Source organism: Stenella coeruleoalba (genome assembly GCF_951394435.1).
Source record: "Stenella coeruleoalba genome assembly, contig: scaffold_46, whole genome shotgun sequence".
Classification (NCBI taxonomy): Eukaryota; Metazoa; Chordata; class Mammalia; order Artiodactyla; family Delphinidae; genus Stenella; species Stenella coeruleoalba.
Window position 1 is genome coordinate 988,729 of NW_027645863.1, and position 23,585 is coordinate 1,012,313.

The following is a 23,585-nucleotide window of genomic DNA, read 5'->3' on the forward strand; positions in this document are numbered from 1 at the left end:
AAGGTGAGTTGGGGTGCTGCATAAAACCAGAGATTGAAATGAGCACAGATAAAGTTCCTTTAGCCAAATATGGAATAGACAAGAGCTACTCCTTGCTCAACGAAATGGACTCAACACCCCATATTAAACGCCTAAGAATGTACCTGACTAGTAAGTATCTTAAAACCTATGGATTGCTATGTCTCCAAAAGAGAATCAAGCGTGTGTACAGGGGCATAAACGCAGCAGTGATAGGATTGGAGAGGTTCGGTGAGCAAATGAAGACCCTTTGAAGTCATATTGCATGGTACCCATTCCACAGGTCTCAACTCTCCAGGTTTAACATATTCTTCCTTCAGCTAAAACATGCATGTGGAACCTAGAGTATGATCAACCATGTGATCGGGAGACGTGTTCAAATATGTCTCAGTTTTCGTACCCTGGTACTGGGGTGCAACATTCCAGATGCTTTACTAAGAGTCTCCCGACTTGGAGAGTCAGTCCCTTTAACCTCCTGTTAGGCCCAGTTTGCAATTTCTGCGGAAGATGAACAGGAATAGCGAGAACCAATGAGAGACTAGCTGGAGGTGTCTGGACGGGCAAATTTAACTCTCATTTCCCACCAGGAAGAGGAATTAACCAAAGGCTCAGCGTGGCGTGCCAGAACCAGATTAGGGCCTGAAGCCATCCTGGGGTGTTGCGGCCATCTCACAAGAAAGCGAGTTGAAGAAAGGAGCTCAGGGGCACTGTAATTCACAAACCTGCAGAGTTATAAATGACAGCTATCGTCCAAAAATATACTGAAGTAAGGCTGCCAAGAGGACTTGAAAGCGGGGCAGAATTGCAGGAAAGCGATTTCAGGAGGTAGACTGGAATTGCATTGAAAGCATAGGAAAAGAGCCAGATCGTCCACAATGATGCACTTGGCCAAAAGGGGCGTATGCGTTTTTTCCTGAATATATTCAGGAAAAAACGCATACGCACTTTTTGGCCAACCAAGCAAGCTTGCAAAGGAAATCTGCACTACAATGAAGTCTCACTTCCCCCCCCCGGTCAAAAGGGCCATCTGAATAAAGTGTAAAATCCAGAAAGGCAGGACAGGCCATGGAGAACTGGGAGCCTTGTTATGCTGATGGGCGGGATGTAAATTGCCAACAGACACTCGGGAGAAGTGTATGGTGTTTCCTGAAACATCTAAAAAACAAAGCAACAGAGCCTAGGGCACTTCCACTTATGGTCCTATAGCTTAGGGAAATTAAAATCAAAAAGACACAGCCACCCCAAAGTTTGGGATGCCTCTGTTTACAAGAACCTCGTTTACAGTACAAGGTCAACAACGCAGAAAGTGAAAAATGGATAAAGAAGTTGTGGTATTTACTTACAAAGCAATATCACTCAGCAATGAAATCTATGTCATCAGGCCCTTAGCAGCACAATGCGTGGATTCAGGTATGATGATTCTAACTGAAATAAGTCACACAGAAAAAGAAACATCATAAGGTATCACTAATACACGGAATGTAAACTTGGCTACACAGGAACTGAATTCCAGAACAGAACAGGGTCTCAAATTTAGAAAACCAACTTATGCTTGCTTAAGGGGAAAGGTGAGTTGGGGAGCTGCATAAAACCAGAGATTGAAATGAGCACAGATAAAGTTCCTTAAGCCAAATATGGAATAGACAAGAGCTACTCCTTGCTCAACGAAATGGACTCAACACCGCATATTAAACGCCTAAGAATGTACCTGACTAGTAAGTATCTTAAAACCTATGGATTGCTATGTCTCCAAAAGAGAATCAGGCGTGTGTACAGGGGCATAAACGCAGCAGTGATAGGATTGGAGAGGTTCGGTGAGCAAATGAAGACCCTTTGAAGTCATATTGCATGGAACCCATTACACGGGTCTCAACTCTCCAGGTTTAAGGTATTCTTCCTTCAGCTGAAACATGCATGTGGAAGCCAGAGTATGATCAACCGTGTGAACGGGAGACGTGTTCAAATATGTCTCAGTATTCCTCCCCTGGTACTCGGGTGCAACATTCCAGACGCTTTACTAACACTCTCCTGACTTGGGGAGTCAGTCCCTTTAACCTCCTGTTTGGCCCAGTTTGCGATTTCTGCGGAAGATGAACAGGAATAGCGAAAACCAATGAGAGACTAGCTGGAGGTGTCTGGACGGGCAAATTTAACTCTCATTTCCCACCAGGAAGAGGAAATAACCAAAGGCTCAGCGTGGCGTGCCAGAACCAGATTAGGGCCTGAAGCCATCCTGGGGTGTTGCGGCCATCTCACAAGAAAGCGAGTTGAAGAAAGGAGCTCAGGGGCACTGTAATTCACAAAACTGCAGAGTTATAAATGACAGCTATCGTCCAAAAATATACTGAAGTAAGGCTGCCAAGAGGACTTGAAAGCGGGGCAGAATTGCAGGAAACCGATTTCAGGAGGTAGACTGGAATTGCATTGAAAGCATAGGAAAAGAGGCAGATCGTCCACAATGATGCACTTGGCCAAAAGGGGTGTATGCGTTTTTTCCTGAATATATTCAGGAAAAAACGCATACGCACTTTTTGGCCAACCAAGCAAGCTTGCAAAGGAAATCTGCACTACAATGAAGTCTCACTTCCCCCCGGTCAAAAGGGCCATCTGAATAAAGTGTAAAATCCAGAAAGGCAGGACAGGCCATGGAGAACTGGGAGCCTTGTTATGCTGATGGGCGGGATGTAAATTGCCAACAGACACTCGGGAGAAGTGTATGGTGTTTCCTGAAACATCTAAAAAACAAAGCAACAGAGCCTAGGGCACTTCCACTTATGGTCCTATAGCTTAGGGAAATTAAAATCAAAAAGACACAGCCACCCCAAAGTTTGGGACGCCTCTGTTTACAAGAACCTCGTTTACAGTACAAGGTCAACAACGCAGAAAGTGAAAAATGGATAAAGAAGTTGTGGTATTTACTTACAAAGCAATATCACTCAGCAATGAAATCTATGTCATCAGGCCCTTAGCAGCACAATGAGTGGATTCAGTTATGATGATTCTAACTGAAATAAGTCACACAGAAAAAGAAACATCATAAGATATCAGTAATACACGGAATGTAAACCTGGCTACACAGGAACTGAGTTACAAAACAGAACAGGGTCTCAAATTTAGAAAACCAACTTATGCTTGCTTAAGGGGCAAGGTGAGTTGGGGTGCTGCATAAAACCAGAGATTGAAATGAGCACAGATAAAGTTCCTTAAGCCAAATATGGAATAGACAAGAGCTACTCCTTGCTCAATGAAATGGACTCAAAACCGCATATTAAACGCCTAAGAATGTACCTGACTAGTAAGTATCTTAAAACCTATGGATTGCTATGTCTCCGAAAGAGAATCAAGCATGTGTACAGGGGCATAAACGCAGCAGTGATAGGATTGGAGAGGTTCGGTGAGCAAATGAAGACCCTTTGAAGTCATATTGCATGGTACCCATTCCACGTGTCTCAACTACCCAAGTTTAAGGTATTCTTCCTTCAGCTAAAACATGCATGTGGAACCTAGAGTATGATCAACCATGTGATCGGGAGACGTGTTCAAATATGTCTCAGTTTTTGTACCCTGGTACTCGGGTGCAATATTCCAGACGCTTTACTAACACTCTCCTGACTTGGGGAGTCAGTCCCTTTAACCTCCTGTTTGGCCCAGTTTGCGATTTCTGCGGAAGATGAACAGGAATAGCGAAAACCAATGAGAGACTAGCTGGAGGTGTCTGGACGGGCAAATTTAACTCTCATTTCCCACCAGGAAGAGGAAATAACCAAAGGCTCAGCGTGCCGTGCCAGAACCAGATTAGGGCCTGAAGCCATCCTGCGGTGTGGCGGCCAGGTCACAAGAAAGCGAGTTGAAGAAAGGAGCTCAGGGGCACTGTAATTCTCAAACCTGCAGAGTTATAAATGACAGCTATCGTCCAAAAATATACTGAAGTAAGGCTGCCAAGAGGACTTGAAAGTGGGGCAGAATTGCAGGAAACCGATTTCAGGAGGTAGACTGGAATTGCATTGAAAGCATAGGAAAAGAAGCAGAACGTCCACAATGATGCACTTGGCCAAAAAGGGCGTATGCGTTTTTTCCTGAATATATTCAGGAAAAAACGCATACGCACTTTTTGGCCAACCAAGCAAGCTTGCAAAGGAAATCTGCACTACAATGAAGTCTCACTTCCCCCCCCCGGTCAAAAGGGCCATCTGAATAAAGTGTAAAATCCAGAAAGGCAGGACAGGCCATGGAGAACTGGGAGCCTTGTTATGCTGATGGGCGGGATGTAAATTGCCAACAGACACTCGGGAGAAGTGTATGGTGTTTCCTGAAACATCTAAAAAACAAAGCAACAGAGCCTAGGGCACTTCCACTTATGGTCCTATAGCTTAGGGAAATTAAAATCAAAAAGACACAGCCACCCCAAAGGTTGGGACGCCTCTGTTTACAAGAACCTCATTTACCGTACAAGTTCAATATCACAGAAAGTGAAAAATGGATAAAAACCTTGTTGTACTTACGTACAATGCAGTATCACTCAGCAATGAAATCTATGTCATCAGGCCCGGAGCAGCAGAATGAGTGGATTCATGTACGATGATTCTAACTGAAATAAGTCACACAGAAAAAGAAACATCATAAGATATCAGTAATACACGGAATGTAAACTTGGCTACACAGGAACTGAATTACAGAACAGAACAGGGTCTCAAATTTAGAAAACCAACTTATGCTTGCTTAAGGGGAAAGGTGAGTTGGGGAGCTGCATAAAACCAGAGATTGAAATGAGCACAGATAAAGTTCCTTAAGCCAAATATGGAATAGACAAGAGCTACTCCTTGCTCAACGAAATGGACTCAACACCGCATATTAAACGCCTAAGAATGTACCTGACTAGTAAGTATCTTAAAACCTATGGATTGCTATGTCTCCAAAAGAGAATCAGGCGTGTGTACAGGGGCATAAACGCAGCAGTGATAGGATTGGAGAGGTTCAGTGAGCAAATGAAGACCCTTTGAAGTCATATTGCATGGTACCCATTCCACGGGTTTCAACTACCCAGGTTTAAGGTATTCTTCCTTCAGCTAAAACATGCATGTGGAACCCAGAGTATGATCAACCGTGTGAACGGGAGACGTGTTCAAATATGTCTCAGTTTTCCTCCCCGGTAGTCGGGTGCAACATTCCAGACGCTTTACTAACACTCTCCCGACTTGGAGAGTCAGCGCCTTTAACCTCCTGTTTGGCCCAGTTTGAAATTTCTGCGGAAGATGAAAAGGAATAGCGAGAACCAATGAGAGACTAGCTGGAGGTGTCTGGACGGGCAAATTTAACTCTCATTTCCCACCAGGAAGAGGAATTAACCAAAGGCTCAGCATGCCGTGCCGGAACCATATTGGGCCTGAAGCCATCCTGCGGTGTTGCGGCCAGGTCACAAGAAAGCGTGTTGAAGAAAGGAGGTCGGGTGCACTGTAATTCACAAACCTGCAGAGTTATAAATGACAGCTATCGTCCAAAAATATACTGAAGTAAGGCTGCCAAGAGGACTTGAAAGCGGGGCAGAATTGCAGGAAACCGATTTCAGGAGGTAGACTGGAATTGCATTGAAAGCATAGGAAAAGAGGCAGAACGTCCACAATGATGCACTTGGCCAAAAAGGGTGTATGCGTTTTTTCCTGAATATATTCAAGTAAAAACGCATACGCCCTTTTTGGCCAACCAAGCAAGCTTGCAAAGGAAATCTGCACTACAATGAAGTCTCACTTCCCCCCGGTCAAACGGGCCATCTGAAAAAAGTGTAAAATCCAGAAAGGCAGGACAGGCCATGGAGAACTGGGAGCCTTTTTATGCTGATGGGCGGGATGTAAATTGCCAACAGACACTCGGGAGAAGTGTATGGTGTTTCCTGAAACATCCAAAAAAACAAAGCAACAGAGCCTAGGGCACTTCCACTTATGGTCCTATAGCTTAGGGAAATTAAAATCAAAAAGATACAGCCACCCCAATGTTTGGGACGCCTCTGTTTACAACAACCTCGTTTACCGTACAAGTTCAATATCACAGAAAGTGAAAAATGGATAAAGAACTTGTGGTAATTACGTACAATGTAGTATCACTCAGCAATGAAATCTATGTCATCAGGCCCGTAGCAGCATAATGAGTGGATTCAGGTACGATGATTCTAACTGGAATAAGTCACACAGAAAAAGAAACATCATAAGATATCAGTAATACACGGAATGTAAACTTGGCTACACAGGAACTGAATTCCAAAACAGAACAGGGTCTCAAATTTAGAAGACCAACTTATGCTTGCTTAAGGGTAAAGGTGAGTTGGGGTGCTGCATAAAACCAGAGATTGAAATGAGCACAGATAAAGTTCCTTAAGCCAAATATGGAATAGACAAGAGCTACTCCTTGCTCAACGAAATGGACTCAACACCCCATATTAAACGCCTTAGAATGTACCTGACTAGTAAGTATCTTAAAACCTATGGATTGCTATGTCTCCAAAAGAGAATCAAGCGTGTGTACAGGGGCATAAACGCAGCAGTGATAGGATGGAGAGGTTCGGTGAGCAAATGAAGACCCTTTGAAGTCATATTGCATGGTACCCATTCCACGGGTTTCAACTGCCCAGGTATAAGGTATTCTTCCTTCAGCTAAAACATGCATGTGGAACCTAGAGTATGATCAACCATGTGATCGGGAGACGTGTTCAAATATGTCTCAGTTTTTGTACCCTGGTACTCGGGTGCAACATTCCTGACGCTTTACTAACACTCTCCCGACTTGGAGAGTCAGTCCCTTTAACCTCCTGTTTGGCCCAGTTTGCAATTTCTGCGGAACATGAACAGGAATAGCGAGAACCAATGAGAGACTAGCTGGAGGTGTCTGGACGGGCAAATTTAACTCTCATTTCCCACCAGGAAGAGGAATTAACCAAAGGCTCAGCGTGCCGTGCCGGAACCACATTAGTGCCTGAAGCCATCTTGCGGTGTTGCGGCCAGGTCACAAGAAAGCGAGTTGAAGAAAGGAGCTCAGGGGCACTGTAATTCACAAACCTGCAGAGTTATAAATGACAGCTATCGTCCAAAAATATACTGAAGTAAGGCTGCCAAGAGGACTTGAAAGCGGGGCAGAATTGCAGGAAACCGATTTCAGGAGGTGGACTGGAATTGCATTGAAAGCATAGGAAAAGAGGCAGAACGTCCACAATGATGCACTTGGCCAAAAAGGGTGTATGCGTTTTTTCCTGAATATATTCAGGTAAAAACGCATACGCCCTTTTTGGCCAACCAAGCAAGCTTGCAAAGGAAATCTGCACTACAATGAAGTCTCACTTCCCCCCGGTCAAACGGGCCATCTGAAAAAAGTGTAAAATCCAGAAAGGCAGGACAGGCCATGGAGAACTGGGAGCCTTTTTATGCTGATGGGCAGGATGTAAATTGCCAACAGACACTCGGGAGAAGTGTATGGTGTTTCCTGAAACATCCAAAAAAACAAAGCAACAGAGCCTAGGGCACTTCCACTTATCGTCCTATAGTTTAGGGAAATTAAAATCAAAAAGACACAGCCACCCCAATGTTTGGGACGCCTCTGTTTACAAGAACCTCGTTTACAGTACAAGTTCAACATCGCAGAGAGTGAAAAATGGATAAAGAACTTGTGGTACTTACGTACAATGCAGTATCACTCAGCAATGAAATCTATGTCATCAGGCCCTTAGCAGCATAATGAGTGGATTCAGGTATGATGATTCTAACTGAAATAAGTCACACAGAAAAAGAAACATCATAAGATATCAGTAATACACGGAATGTAAACTTGGCTACACAGGAACTGAATTCCAAAACAGAACAGGGTCTCAAATTTAGAAAACCAACTTATGCTTGCTTAAGGGGAAAGGTGAGTTGGGGTGCTGCATAAAACCAGAGATTGAAATGAGCACAGATAAAGTTCCTTAAGCCAAATATGGAATAGACAAGAGCTACTCCTTGCTCAACGAAATGGACTCAACACCCCATATTAAACGCCTAAGAATGTACCTGACTAGTAAGTATCTTAAATCCTATGGATTGCTATGTCTCCGAAAGAGAATGAAGCGTGTGTACAGGGGCATAAATGCAGCAGTGATAGGATTGGAGAGGTTCGGTGAGCAAATGAAGACCCTTTGAAGTCATATTGCATGGTACCCATTACAAGGGTCTCAACTCTCAAGGTTTAAGGTATTCTTCCTTCAGCTAAAACATGCATGTGGAACCCAGAGTATGATTAACCATGTGAACGGGAGACGTGTTCAAATATGTCTCAGTTTTCCTCCCCTGGTACTCGGGTGCAACATTCCAGACGCTTTACTAACACTCTCCCGACTTGGAGAGTCAGTCCCTTTAACCTACTGTTTGGCCCAGTTTGCAATTTCTGCGGAAGATGAACAGAAATAGGGAGAACCAGTGAGAGACTAGCTGGAGGTGTCTGGACGGGCAAATTTATCTCACATTTCCCACCAGGAAGAGGAAATAACCAAAGGCTCAGCGTGCCGTGCTGGAACCAGATTAGTGCCTGAAGCCATCCTGCGTTGTTTCGGCCAGCTCAAAAGAAAGCGAGTTGAAGAAAGGAGCTCAGGGGCACTGTAATTCACAAACCTGCAGAGTTATAAATGACAGCTATCGTCCAAAAATATACTGAAGTAAGGCTGCCAAGAGGACTTGAAAGCGGGGCAGAATTGCAGGAAACCGATTTCAGGAGGTAGACTGGAATTGCATTGAAAGCATAGGAAAAGAGGCAGAACGTCCACAATGATGCACTTGGCCAAAAAGGGCGTATGCGTTTTTTCCTGAATATATTCAGGAAACCAAGCAAACTTGCAAAGGAAATCTGCACTACAATGAAGTCTCCCTTCCTCCCGGTCAAAAGGGTCATCTGAAAAAAGTGTAAAATCCAGAAAGTCAGGACAGGACATGGAGAACTGGGAGCTTTGTTATGCTGATGGGCGGGATGTAAATTGCCAACAGACACTCGGGAGAAGTGTATGGTGTTTCCTGAAACATCTAAAAAACAAAGCAACAGAGCCTAGGGCACTTCCACTTATGGTCCTATAGCTTAGGGAAATTAAAATCAAAAAGACACAGCCACCCCAATGTTTGGGACGCCTCTGTTTACAAGAACCTCATTTACCATACAAGTTCAATATCACAGAAAGTGAAAAATGGATAAAGAACTTGTGGTACTTACGTACAATGCAGTATCACTCAGCAATGAAATCTATGTCATCAGGCCCGTAGCAGCATAATGAGTGGATTCAGGTATGATGATTCTAACTGAAATAAGTCACACAGAAAAAGAAACATCATAAGATATCAGTAATACACGGAATGTAAACTTGGCTACACAGGAACTGAATTCCAAAACAGAACAGGGTCTCAAATTTAGAAAACCAACTTATGCTTGCTTAAGGGTAAAGGTGAGTTGGGGTGCTGCATAAAACCAGAGATTGAAATGAGCACTGATAAAGTTCCTTAAGCCAAATATGGAATAGACAAGAGCTACTCCTTGCTCAATGAAATGGACTCAACACCGCATATTAAACGCCTAAGAATGTACATGACTAGTAAGTATCTTAAAACCTATGGATTGTTATGTCTCCAAAAGAGAATCAAGCGTGTGTACAGGGCCATAAACGCAGCAGTGATAGGATTGGAGAGGTTCAGTGAGCAAATGAAGACCCTTTGAAGTCATATTGCATGGTACCCATTAGACGGGTCTCAACTCTCCAGGTTTAAGGAATTGTTCCTTCAGCTAAAACATGCATGTGGAACCCAGAGTATGATCAACCGTGTGAACGGGAGACGTGTTCAAATATGTCTCAGTTTTCCTCCCCTGGTACTCGGGTGCAACATTCCAGACGCTTTACTAACACTCTCCCTATTTGGAGAGTCAGGGCCTTTAACCTCCTGGTTGGCCCAGTTTGCAATTTCTGCGGAAGATGAACAGGAATAGGGAGAACCAATGAGAGACTAGCTGGAGGTGTCTGGACGGGCAAATTTAACTCTCATTTCCCACCAGGAAGAGGAATTAACCAAAGGCTCAGCGTGCCATGCCAGAACCATATTAGGGCCTGAAGCCATCCTGCCGTGTTGCGGCCAGCTCACAAGAAAGCGAGTTGAAGAAAGGAGCTCAGGGGCACTGTAATTCACAAACCTACAGAGTTAAAAATTACAGCTATCGTCCAAAAATATATTGAAGTAAGGGTGCCAAGAGGACTTGAAAGCGGGGCAGAATTGCAGGAAACTGATTTCAGGAGGTAGACTGGAATTGCATTGAAAGCATAGGAAAAGAGGCAGAACGTCCACAATGATGCACTTGGCCAAAAAGGGCGTATGCGTTTTTTCCTGAATTCAGGAAAAAACGCATACGCCCTTTTTGGCCAACCAAGCAAGCTTGCAAAGGAAATCTGCACTACAATGAAGTCTCACTTCCCCCCTGTCAAACGGGCGATCTGAAAAAAGTGTAAAATCCAGAAAGGCAGGACAGGCCATGGAGAACTGGGAGCCTTGTTATGCTGATGGGCGGGATGTAAATTGCCAACAGACACTCGGGACAAGTGTATGGTGTTTCCTGAAACATCTAAAAAACAAAGCAACAGAGCCTAGGGCACTTCCACTTATGGTCCTATAGCTTAGGGAAATTAAAATCAAAAAGATACAGCCACCCCAATGTTTGGGACGCCTCTGTTTACAAGAACCTCGTTTACCGTACAAGTTCAACATCGCAGAAAGTGAAAAATGGATAAAGAAGTTGTGTATGTACTTACAAAGCAATATCACTCAGCAATGAAATCTATGTCATCAGGCCCTTAGGAGCACAATGAGTGGATTCAGGTATGATGATTCTAACTGAAATAAGTCACACAGAAAAAGAAACATCATAAGATATCAGTAATACACGGAATGTAAACTAGGCTACACAGTAACTGAATTCCAAAACAGAACAGGGTCTCAAATTTAGAAAACCAACTTATGCTTGCTTAAGGGGAAAGGTGAGTTGGGGTGCTGCATAAAACCAGAGATTGAAATGAGCACAGATAAAGTTCCTTAAGCCAAATATGGAATAGACAAGAGCTACTCCTTGCTCAACGAAATGGACTCAACACCCCATATTAAACGACTAAGAATGTACCTGACTAGTAAGTATCTTAAAACCTATGGATTGCTATGTCTCCAAAAGAGAATCAAGCGTTTGTACAGGGGCATAAACGCAGCAGTGATAGGATTGGAGAGGTTCGGTGAGCAAATGAAGACCCTTTGAAGTCATATTGCATGGTACCCATTCCACGGGTCTCAACCCTCCAGGTTTAAGGTATTCTTCCTTCAGCTAAAACATGCATGTGGAACCCAGAGTATGATCAACCATGTGAACGGGAGACGTGTTCAAATATGTCTCAGTTTTCCTCCCCTGGTACTCGGGTGCAACATTCGAGACGCTTTAATAACACTCTCCCCACTTGGAGAGTCAGCGCCTTTAACCTCCTGTTTGGCCCAGTTTGCAATTTCTGCGGAAGATGAACACGAATAGGGAGAACAAATGAGAGACTAACTGGAGGTGTCTGGACGGGCAAATTTAACTCTCATTTCCCACCAGGAAGAGGAAATAACCAAAGGCTCAGCGTGCCGTGCCGGAACCAGATTGGGCCTGAAGCCATCCTGCGGTGTTGCGGCCAGCTCACAAGAAAGCGAGTTGAAGAAAGGAGCTCAGGGGCACTGTAATTCACAAACCTGCAGAGTTATAAATGACAGCTATCGTCCAAAAATATACTGAAGTAAGGCTGCCAAGAGGACTTGAAAGCGGGGCAGAATTGCAGGAAACCGATTTCAGGAGGTAGACTGGAATTGCACTGAAAGCATAGGAAAAGAGGCAGAACGTCCACAATGATGCACTTGGCCAAAAAGGGCGTATGCGTTTTTTCCTGAATATATTCAGGAAAAAACGCATACGCCCTTTTTGGCCAACCAAGCAAGCTTGCAAAGGAAATCTGCACTACAATGAAGTCTCACTTCTCCCCGGTCAAAAGGGCCATCTGAAAAACGTGTAAAATCCAGAAAGGCAGGACAGGCCATGGAGAACTGGGAGCCTTGTTATGCTGATGGGCGGGATGGAAATTGCCAACAGCCACTCGGGAGAAGTGTATGGTGTTTCCTGAAACATCTAAAAAACAAAGCAACAGAGCCTAGGGCACTTCCACTTATGGTCCTATAGCTTAGGGAAATTAAAATCAAAAAGACACAGCCACCCCAGAGTTTGGAACGGCTCTGTTTACAAGAACCTCGTTTACAGTACAAGTTCAACATCGCAGAAAGTGAAAAAAGGATAAAGAACTTGTGGTATTTACTTACAAAGCAATATCACTCAGCAATGAAATCTATGTCATCAGGCCCTTAGCAGCACAATGAGTGGATTCAGGTATGATGATTCTAACTGAAATAAGTCACACAGAAAAAGAAACATCAGAAGATATCAGTAATACACGGAATGTAAACTTGGCTACACAGGAACTGAATTACAGAACAGAACAGGGTCTCAGATTTAGAAAAGCAACTTATGCTTGCTTAAGTGTAAAGGTGAGTTTCGGTGCTGCATATAACCAGAGATTGAAATGAGCACAGATAAAGTTCCTTAAGCCAAATATGGAATAGACAAGAGCTACTCCTTGCTCAACGAAATGGACTCAACACCGCATATTAAATGCCTAAGAATGAACCTGACTAGTAAGTATCTTAAAACCTATGGATTGCTATGTCTCCGAAAGAGAATCAAGCATGTGTACAGGGGCATAAACGCAGCAGTGATAGGATTGGAGAGGTTCGGTGAGCAAATGAAGACCCTTTGAAGTCATATTGCATGGTACCCATTCCACGGGTTTCAACTACCCAGGTTTAAGGTATTCTTCCTTCAGCTAAAACATGCATGTGGAACCTAGAGTATGATCAACCATGTGATCGGGAGACGTGTTCAAATATGTCTCACTTTTCGTACCCTGGTACACGGTTGCAACATTCCAGACGCTTTACTAACACTCTCCCGACTTGGAGAGTCAGTCCCTTTAACCTCCTGTTTGGCCCAGTTTGCAATTTCTGCGGAAGATGAACAGGAATAGCGAGAACCAATGACAGACTAGCTGGAGGTGTCTGGACGGGCAAATTTAACTGTCATTTCCCAACAGGAAGAGGAATTAACCAAAGGCTCAGCGTGCTGTGCCGGAACCAGATTAGGGCCTGAAGCCATCCTGCGGTGTTGCGGCCAGGTCGCAAGAAAGCGAGTTGAAGAAAGGAGCTCAGGGGCACTGTAATTCACAAACCTGCAGAGTTATAAATGACAGCTATCGTCCAAAAATATACTGAAGTAAGGTTGCCAAGAGGACTTGAAAGCGGGGCAGAATTGCAAGAAACCGATTTCAGGAGGTAGACTGGAATTGCATTGAAGGCATAGGAAAAGAGGCAGAATGTCCACAATGATGCACTTGGCCAAAAAGGGCGTATGCGTTTTTTCCTGAATATATTCAGGAAAAAACGCATACGCCCTTTTTGGCCAACCAAGCAAGCTTGCAAAGGAAATCTGCACTACAATGAAGTCTCACTTCCCCCCGGTCAAAAGGGCCATCTGAAAAAAGTGTAAAATCCAGAAAGGCAGGACAGGCCATGGAGAACTGGGAGCCTTGTTATGCTGATGGGCGGGATGTAGATTGCCAACAGACACTCGGGAGAAGTGTATGGTGTTTCCTGAAACATCTAAAAAACAAAGCAACAGAGCCTAGGGCACTTCCACTTATGGTCCTATAGCTTAGGGAAATTAAAATCAAAAAGACACAGCCACCCCAAAGTTTGGGACGACTCTGTTTACAAGAACCTCGTTTACAGTACAAGTTCAACATCGCAGAAAGTGAAAAATGGATAAAGAAGTTGTGGTATTTACTTAAAAAGCAATATCACTCAGCAATGAAATCTATGTCATCAGGCCCTTAGCAGCACAATGAGTGAATTCAGGTATGGTGATTCTAACTGAAATAAGTCACACAGAAAAAGAAACATCATAAGATATCAGTAATACATGGAATGTAAACTTGGCTACACAGGAACTGAATTACACAACAGAACAGGGTTTCAAATTTAGAAAACCAACTTATGCTTGCTTAAGGGGAAAGGTGAGTTGGGGTGCTGCATAAAACCAGAGATTGAAATGAGCACAGATAAAGTTCCTTAAGCCAAATATGGAATAGACAAGAGCTACTCCTTGCTCAACGAAATAGACTCAACAATGCATATTAAACACCTAAGAATGTACCTGACTAGTAAGTATCTTAAAACCTATGGATTGCTATGTCTCCGAAAGAGAATCAAGCGTGTGTACAGTGGCATTAACGCAGCAGTGATAGGATTGGAGAGGTTCGGTGAGCAAATGAAGACCCTTTGAAGTCATATTGCATGGTACCCATTCCACGGGTTTCAACTACCCAGGTTTAAGGTATTCTTCCTTCAGCTAAAACATGCATGTGGAACCCAGAGTATGATCAACTGTGTGAATGGGAGATGTGTTCAAATATGTCTCAGTTTTCCTCCCCTGGTACTCGGGTGCAACATTCCAGACGCTTTACTAACACTCTCCCCACTTGGAGAGTCAGCACCTTTAACCTCCTGTTTGGCCCAGTTTGCAATTTCTGAGGAAGATGAACAGGAATAGGGAGAAGCAATGAGAGACTAGCTGGAGGTGTCTGGACGGGCAAATTTAACTCTCATTTCCCACCAGGAAGAAGAATTAAGCAAAGGCTCAGCGTGCCGTGCCGGAACCAGATTAGGGCCTGAAGCCATCCTGCGGTGTTGCGGCCAGCTCACAAGAAAGCGAGTTGAAGAAAGGAGCTCAGGGGCACTGTAATTCACAAACCTGCAGAGTTATAAATGACAGCTATCGTCCAAAAATATACTGAAGTAAGGCTGCCAAGAGGACTTGAAAGCGGGGCAGAATTGCAGGAAACCGATTTCAGGAGGTAGAGTGGAATTGCATTGAAAGCATAGGAAAAGAGGCAGAACGTCCACAATGATGCACTTGGCCAAAAAGGGTGTATGCGTTTTTTCCTGAATATATTCAGGAAAAAACGCATACGCGCTTTTTGGCTAACCAAGCAAGCTTGCAAAGGAAATCTGCACTACAATGAAGTCTCACTTCCCCCCGGTCAAAAGGGCCATCTGAAAAAAGTGTAAAATCCAGAAAGGCAGGACAGGCCATGGAGAACTGGGAGCCTTGTTATGCTGATGGGCGGGATGGAAATTGCCAACAGACACTCGGGAGAAGTGTACGGTGTTTCCTGAAACATCTAAAAAACAAAGCAACAGAGCCTAGGGCACTTCCACTTATGGTCCTATAGCTTAGGGAAATTAAAATCAAAAAGACACAGCCACCCCAAAGTTTGGAAGGCTCTGTTTACAAGAACCTCGTTTACCATACAAGTTCAACAGCGCAGAAAGTGAAAAATGGATAAAGAAGTTGTGGTATTTACTTACAAAGCAATATCACTCAGCAATGAAATCTATGTCATCAGGCCCTTAGCAGCACAATGAGTGGATTCAGGTATGATGATTCTAACTGAAATAAGTCACACAGAAAAAGAAACATCATAAGATATCAGTAATACACGGAAGGTAAACTTGGTTACACAGGAACTGAATTACAGAACAGAACAGGGTCTCAAATTTAGAAAACCAACTTATGCTTGCTTAAGGGGAAAGGTGAGTTGGGGTGCTGCATAAAACCAGAGATTGAAATGAGCACAGATAAAGTTCCTTAAGCCAAATATGGAATAGACAAGAGCTACTCCTTGCTCAACGAAATGGACTCAACACCGCATATTAAACGCCTAAGTATGTACCTGACTAGTAAGTATCTTAAAACCTATGGATTGCTATGTCTCTGAAAGAGAATCAAGCATGTGTACAGGGGCATAAACGCAGCAGTGATAGGATTGGAGAGGTTCGGTGAGCAAATGAAGACCCTTTGAAGTCATATTGCATGGTACCCATTCCACGGGTTTCAACTACCCAGTTTTAAGATATTCTTCCTTCAGCTAAAACATGCATGTGGAACCTAGAGTATGATCAACCGTGTGAACTGGAGACGTGTTCAAATATGTCTCAGTTTTCCTCCCCTGGTACTCGGGTGCAACATTCCAGACGCTTTACTAACACTCTCCACACTTGGAGAGTCAGCGCCTTTAACCTCCTGTTTGGCCCAGTTTGCATTTTCTGCGGAAGATGAACAGGAATTGCGAGAACCAATGAGAGACTAGCTGGAGGTGTCTGGACGGGCAAATTTAACTCTCATTTCCCACCAGGAAGAGGAAATAACCAAAGGCTCAGCATGCCGTGCCGGAACCAGAGTAGGGCCTGAAGCCATCCAGCGGTGTTGCGGCCAGCTCACAAGAAAGCGAGTTGAAGAAAGGAGCTCAGGGGCACTGTAATTCACAAACCTGCAGAGTTATAAATGACAGCTATCGTCCAAAAATATACTGAACTAAGGCTGCCAAGAGGACTTGAAAGCGGGGCAGAATTGCAGGAAACCGATTTCAGGAGGTAGACTGGAATTGCATTGAAAGCATAGGAAAAGAGGCAGAACGTCACAATGATGCACTTGGCCAAATAGTGCGTATGCGTTTCTTCCTGAATATATTCAGGAAAAAACGCATACGCCCTTTTTGGCCAACCAAGCAAGCTTGCAAAGGAAATCTGCACTACAATGAAGTCTCACTTCTCCCCGGTCAAAAGGGCCATCTGAAAAAAGTGTAAAATCCAGAAAGGCAAGACAGGCCATGGAGAACTGGGAGCCTTGTTATGCTGATGGGCGGGATGTAAATTGCCAACAGACACTGGGGAGAAGTGTATGGTGTTTCCTGAAACATCTAAAAAACAAAGCAACAGAGCCTAGGGCACTTCCACTTATGGTCCTATAGCTTAGGGAAATTAAAATAAAAAAGACACAGCCACCCCAAAGTTTGGGACGCCTCTGTTTACAAGAACCTCGTTTACCATGCAAGTTCAATATCAGAGAAAGTGAAAAATGGATAAAGAACTTGTGGTACTTACGTACTTTGCAATATCACTCAGCAATGAAATCTACGTCACCAGGCCCATAGCAGCATAATGAGTGGATTGAGGTACGATGATTCTAACTGAAATAAGTCACACAGAAAAAGAAACATCATAAGATATCACTAATACACGGAATGTAAACTTGGCTACACAGGAAATGAATTCCAAAACAGAACAGGGTCTCAAATTTAGAAAACCAACTTATGCTTGCTTAAGGGGAAAGGTGAGCTGGGGTGCTGCATAAAACCAGAGATTGAAATGAGCACAGATAAAGTTCCTTAAGCCAAATATGGAATAGACAAGTGCTACTCCTTGCTCAACGAAATGGACTCAACACCGCATATTAAACGCCTAAGAATGTACCTGACTAGTAAGTATCTTAAAACCTATGGATTGCTATGTCTCCAAAAGAGAATCAAGCGTGCGTACAGGGGCATAAATGCAGCAGTGATAGGATTGGAGAGGTTCGGTGAGCAAATGAAGACCCTTTGAAGTCATATTTCATGGTACCCATTACACGGTTCTCAACTCTCTAGGTTTAAGGTATTCTTCCTTCAGCTAAAACATGCATGTGGAACCCAGAGTATGATCAACCGTGTGAACGGGAGACGTGTTCAAATATGTCACAGTTTTCCTCCCCTGGTACTCGGGTGCAACATTCCAGACGCATTACTAACACTCTCCCGACTTGGAGAGTCAACGCCTTTAACCTCCTGTTTTGCCCAGTATGCATTTTCTGCGGAAGATGAACAGGAATAGCAAGAACCAATGAGAGACTAGCTGGAGGTGTCTGGACGGGCAAATTTAACTCTCATTTCCCACCAGGAAGGGGAAATAACCAAAGGCTCAGCGTGCCGTGCCGGAACCAGATTAGGGCCTCAAGCCATCCTGCGGTGTTGCGGCCAGGTCACAAGAAAGCGAGTTGAAGAAAGGAGCTCAGGGGCACTGTAATTCACAAACCTGCAGAGTTATAAATGACAGCTATCGTCCAAAAATATACTGAAGTAAGGCTGCCAAGAGGACTTGAAAGCGGGGCAGAATTGCAGGAAACCGATTTCAGGAGGTAGACTGGAATTGCATTGAAAGCATAGGAAAAGAGGCAGAACGTCCACAATGATGCACTTGGCCAAAAAGTGCATATGCGTTTTTTCCTGAATATATTCAGGAAAAAACGCATATGCCCTTTTTGGCCAACCAAGCAAGCTTGCAAAGGAAATCTGCACTACAATGAAGTCTCACTTCTCCCCGGTCAAAAGGGCCATCTGAAAAAAGTGTAAAATCAAGAAAGGCAGGACAGGCCATGGAGAACTGGGAGCCTTGTTATGCTCTTGGGCGGGATGTAAATTGCCAACAGACACTCGGGACAAGTGTATGGTGTTTCCTGAAACATCTAAAAAACAAAGCAACAGAGCCTAGGGCACTTCCACTTATGGTCCTATAGCTTAGGGAAATTAAAATCAAAAAGACACAGCCACCCCAAAGTTTGGGACGCCTCTGTTTTCAAGAACCTCGTTTACCATACAAGTTCAATATCACAGAAAGTGAAAAATGGATAAAGAACTTGTGGTACTTAAGTACTTTGCAATATCACTCAGCAATGAAATCTATGTCATCAGGCCCTTAGCAGCACAATGAGTGGATTCAGGTACGATGATTCTAACTGAAATAAGTCACACAGAAAAAGAAACATCATAAGATATCACTAATAAACGGAATGTAAACTTGGCTACACAGGAACTGAATTACAGAACAGAACAGGGTCTCAAATTTAGAAAACCAACTTATGCTTGCTTAAGGGGAAAGGTGAGCTGGGGTGCTGCATAAAACCAGAGATTGAAATGAGCACAGATAAAGTTCCTTAAGCCAAATATGGAATAGACAAGAGCTACTCCTTGCTCAACGAAATGGACTCAACACCGCATATTAAACGCCTAAGAATGTACCTGACTAGTAAGTATCTTAAAACCTATGGATTGCTATGTCTCCGAAAGAGAATCAAGCATGTGTACAGGGGCATAAACGCAGCAGTGATAGGATTGGAGAGGTTCGGTGAGCAAATGAAGACCCTTTGAAGTCATATTGCATGGTACCCATTCCACGGGTTTCAACTACCCAGGTTTAAGGTATTCTTCCGTCAGCTAAAACATGCATGTGGAACCGAGAGTATGATCAACCATGTGATCGGGAGACGTGTTCAAATATGTCTCAGTTTTCCTCCCCTGGTACTCGGGTGCAACATTCCAGACGCTTTAGTAACACTCTCCCGACTTGGAGAGTCAGTCCCTTTAACCTCCTGTTTGGCCCAGTTTGCAATTTCTGCGGAAGATGAACAGGAATAGCGAGAACCAATGAGAGACTATCTGGAGGTGTCTGGACGGGCAAATTTAACTCTCATTTCCCACCAGGAAGAGGAAATAACCAAAGGCTCAGCGTGCCGTGCCGGAAACAGATTAGGGCCTGAAGCCATCCTGCGGTGTTGCGGCCAGGTCACAAGAAAGCGAGTTGTAGAAAGGAGCTCAGGGGCACTGTAATGCACAAACCTGCAGAGTTATAAATGACAGCTATCGTCCAAAAATATACTGAAATAAGGCTGCCAAGAGGACTTGAAAGTGGGGCAGAATTGCAGGAAACCGATTTCAGGAGGTAGACTGGAATTGCATTGAAAGCATAGGAAAAGAGGCAGAACGTCACAATGATGCACTTGGCCAAAAAGGGCGTATGCGTTTTTTCCTGAATATATTCAGGAAAAAACGCATACGCACTTTTTGGCCAACCAAGCAAGCTTGCAAAGGAAATCTGCACTACAATGAAGTCTCACTTCCCCCCGGTCAAAAGGGCCATTTGAAAAAAGTGTAAAATCCAGAAAGGCAGGACAGGCCATGGAGAACTGGGAGCCTTGTTATGCTGATGGGCGGGATGTAAATTGCCAACAGCCACTCGGGAGAAGTGTATGGTGTTTCCTGAAACATCTAAAAAACAAAGCAACAGAGCCTAGGGCACTTCCACTTATGGTCCTATAGCTTAGGGAAATTAAAATCAAAAAGACACAGCCACCCCAAAGTTTGGGACGCCTCTGTTTGCAAGAACCTCGTTTACTTTACATGTTCAATATCACAGAAAGTGAAAAATGGATAAAGAACTTGTGGTACTTACGTACAATGCAGTATCACTCAGCAATGAAATCTATGTCATCAGACCCGTAGCAGCATAATGAGTGGATGCAGGTACGATGATTCTAACTGAAATAAGTCACACAGAAAAAGAAACATCATAAGATATCACTAATACACGGAATGTAAACTTGGCTACACAGGAACTGAATTCCAAAACAGAACAGGGTCTCAAATTTAGAAAACCAACTTATGCTTGCTTAAGGGGAAAGGTGAGTTGGGGTGCTGCATAAAACCAGAGATTGAAATGAGCACAGATAAAGTTCCTTAAGCCAAATATGGAATAGACAAGAGCTACTCCTTGCTCAACGAAATGGACTCAACACCCCATATTAAACGCCTAAGAATGTACCTGACTAGTAATTATCTTAAAACCTATGGATTGCTATGTCTCCGAAAGAGAATCAAGCATGTGTACAGGGGCATAAACACAGCAGTGATAGGATTGGAGAGGTTCGGTGAGCAAATGAAGACCCTTTGAAGTCATATTGCATGGTACCCATTCCACGGGTTTCAACTACCCAGGTTTAAGGTATTCTTCCTTCAGGTAAAACATGCATGTGGAACCGAGAGTATGATCAACCATGTGATCGGGAGACGTGTTCAAATATGTCTCAATTTTCGTACCCTGGTACTCGGGTGCAACATTCCAGACGCTTTACTAACACTCTCCCCACTTGGAGAGTCAGCGCCTTTAAGCTCCTGTTTGGCCCAGTTTGCATTTTCTGCGGAAGATGAACAGGAATTGCGAGAACCAATGAGAGACTAGCTGGAGGTGTCTGGACGGGCAAATTTAACTCTCATTTCCCACCAGGAAGAGGAAATAACCAAAGGCTCAGCATGCCGTGCCGGAACCAGAGTAGGGCCTGAAGCCATCCTGCGGTGTTGCGGCCAGCTCACAAGAAAGCGAGTTGAAGAAAGGAGCTCAGGGGCACTGTAATTCACAAACCTGCAGAGTTATAAATGACAGCTATCGTCCAAAAATATACTGAAGTAAGGCTGCCAAGAGAACTTGAAAGCGGGGCAGAATTGCAGGAAACCGATTTCAGGAGGTAGACTGTAATTGCATTGAAAGCATAGGAAAAGAGGCAGAACGTCACAATGATGCACTTTGCCAAAAAGTGCGTATGCGTTTCTTCCTGAATATATTCAGGAAAAAACGCATACGCCCTTTTTGGCCAACCAAGCAAGCTTGAAAAGGAAATCTGCACTACAATGAAGTCTCACTTCTCCCCGGTCAAAAGGGCCATCTGAAAAAAGTGTAAAATCCAGAAAGGCAGGACAGGCCATGGAGAACTGGGAGCCTTGTTATGCTCTTGGGCGGGATGTAAATTGCCAACAGACACTCGGGAGAAGTGTATGGTGTTTCCTGAAACATCTAAAAAACAAAGCAGCAGAGCCTAGGGCACTTCCATTTAGGTCCTATAGCTTAGGGAAATTAAAATCAAAAAGACACAGCCACCCCAAAGTTTGGGACGTCTCTGTTTTCAAGAACCTCGTTTACCATACAAGTTCAATATCACAGAAAGTGAAAAATGGATAAAGAACTTGTGGTACTTACGTACTTTGCAATATCACTCAGCAATGAAATCTATGTCATCAGGCCCTTAGCAGCATAATGAGTGGATTCAGGTACGATGATTCTAACTAAAAGAAGTCACACAAAAAAGAAACATCATCAGATATCACTAATACACGGAATGTAAACTTGGCTACACAGGAACTGAATTCCAAAACAGAACAGGGTCTCAAATTTAGAAAACCAACTTATGCTTGCTTAAGGGGAAAGGTGAGTTGGGGTGCTGCATAAAACCAGAGATTGAAATGAGCACAGATAAAGTTCCTTAAGCCAAATATGGAATAGACAAGAGCTACTCCTTGCTCAACGAAATGGACTCAACACCCCATACTAAACGCCTAAGAATGTACCTGACTAGTAAGTATCTTAAAACCTATGGATTGCTATGTCTCCAAAAGAGAATCAAGCATGTGTACAGGGGCATAAATACAGCAGTGATAGGATTGGAGAGGTTCGGTGAGCAAATGAAGACCCTTTGAAGTCATATTGCATGGTACCCATTCCACGGGTTTCAACTACCCAGGTTTAAGGTATTCTTCCTTCAGCTAAAACATGCATGTGGAACCTAGAGTATGATCAACCATGTGATCGGGAGACGTGTTCAAATATGTCTCAGTTTTAGTACCCTGGTACTCGGGTGCAACATTCCAGACGCTTTACTAACACTCTCCCCACTTGGAGAGTCAGCGCCTTTAACCTCCTGTTTGGCCCAGTTTGCAATTTCTCGGAAGATGAACAGGAATAGGGAGAACCAATGAGAGACTAGCTGGAGGTGTCTGGATGGGCAAATTTAACTCTCATTTCCCACCAGGAAGAGGAAATAACCAAAGGCACAGCGTGCCGTGCCAGAACCAGATTAGGGCCTGAAGCCATCCTGCGGTGTTGCGGCCAGCTCACAAGAAAGCGAGTTGAAGAAAGGAGCTCAGGGGCACTGTAATTCACAAACCTGCAGAGTTATAAATGACAGCTATCGTCCAAAAATATACTGAAGTAAGGCTGCCAAGAGGACTTGAAAGCGGGGCAGAATTGCAGGAAACCGATTTCAGGAGGTAGACTGGAATTGCATTGAAAGCATAGGAAAAGAGGCAGAACGTCCACAATAATGCACTTGGCCAAAAAGGGCGTATGCGTTTTTTCCTGAATATATTCAGGAAAAAACGCATACGCCCTTTTTGGCCAACCAAGCAAGCTTGCAAAGGAAATCTGCACTACAATGAAGTCTCACTTCCCCCCGGTCAAAAAGGCCATCTGAAAAAAGTGTAAAATCCAGAAAGGCAGGACAGGCCTTGGAGAACTGGGAGCCTTGTTATGCTGATGGGCGGGATGTAAATTGCCAACAGCCACTCGGGAGAAGTGTATGGTGTTTCCTGAAACATCTAAAAAACAAAGCAACAGAGCCTAGGGCACTTCCACTTATGGTCCTATAGCTTAGGGAAATTAAAATCAAAAAGACACAGCCACCCCAAAGTTTGGGACGCCTCTGTTTGCAAGAACCTCGTTTACTTTACATGTTCAATATCACAGAAAGTGAAAAATGGATAAAGAACTTGTGGTACTTACGTACAATGCAGTATCACTCAGCAATGAAATCTATGTCATCAGACCCGTAGCAGCATAATGAGTGGATGCAGGTACGATGATTCTAACTGAAATAAGTCACACAGAAAAAGAAACATCATAAGATATCACTAATACACGGAATGT

The 23,585-nt window shown here is 43.8% G+C and overlaps 1 long non-coding RNA gene across 2 annotated transcripts in view; it reads right to left on the reverse strand.

The window, feature by feature from the left end:
• Positions 1-23,585, reverse strand: part of LOC307181506 — a 1,293,685-nt gene that overhangs the window by 913,185 nt on the left and 356,915 nt on the right. The gene's annotated exons all lie outside the window — the stretch shown is intronic.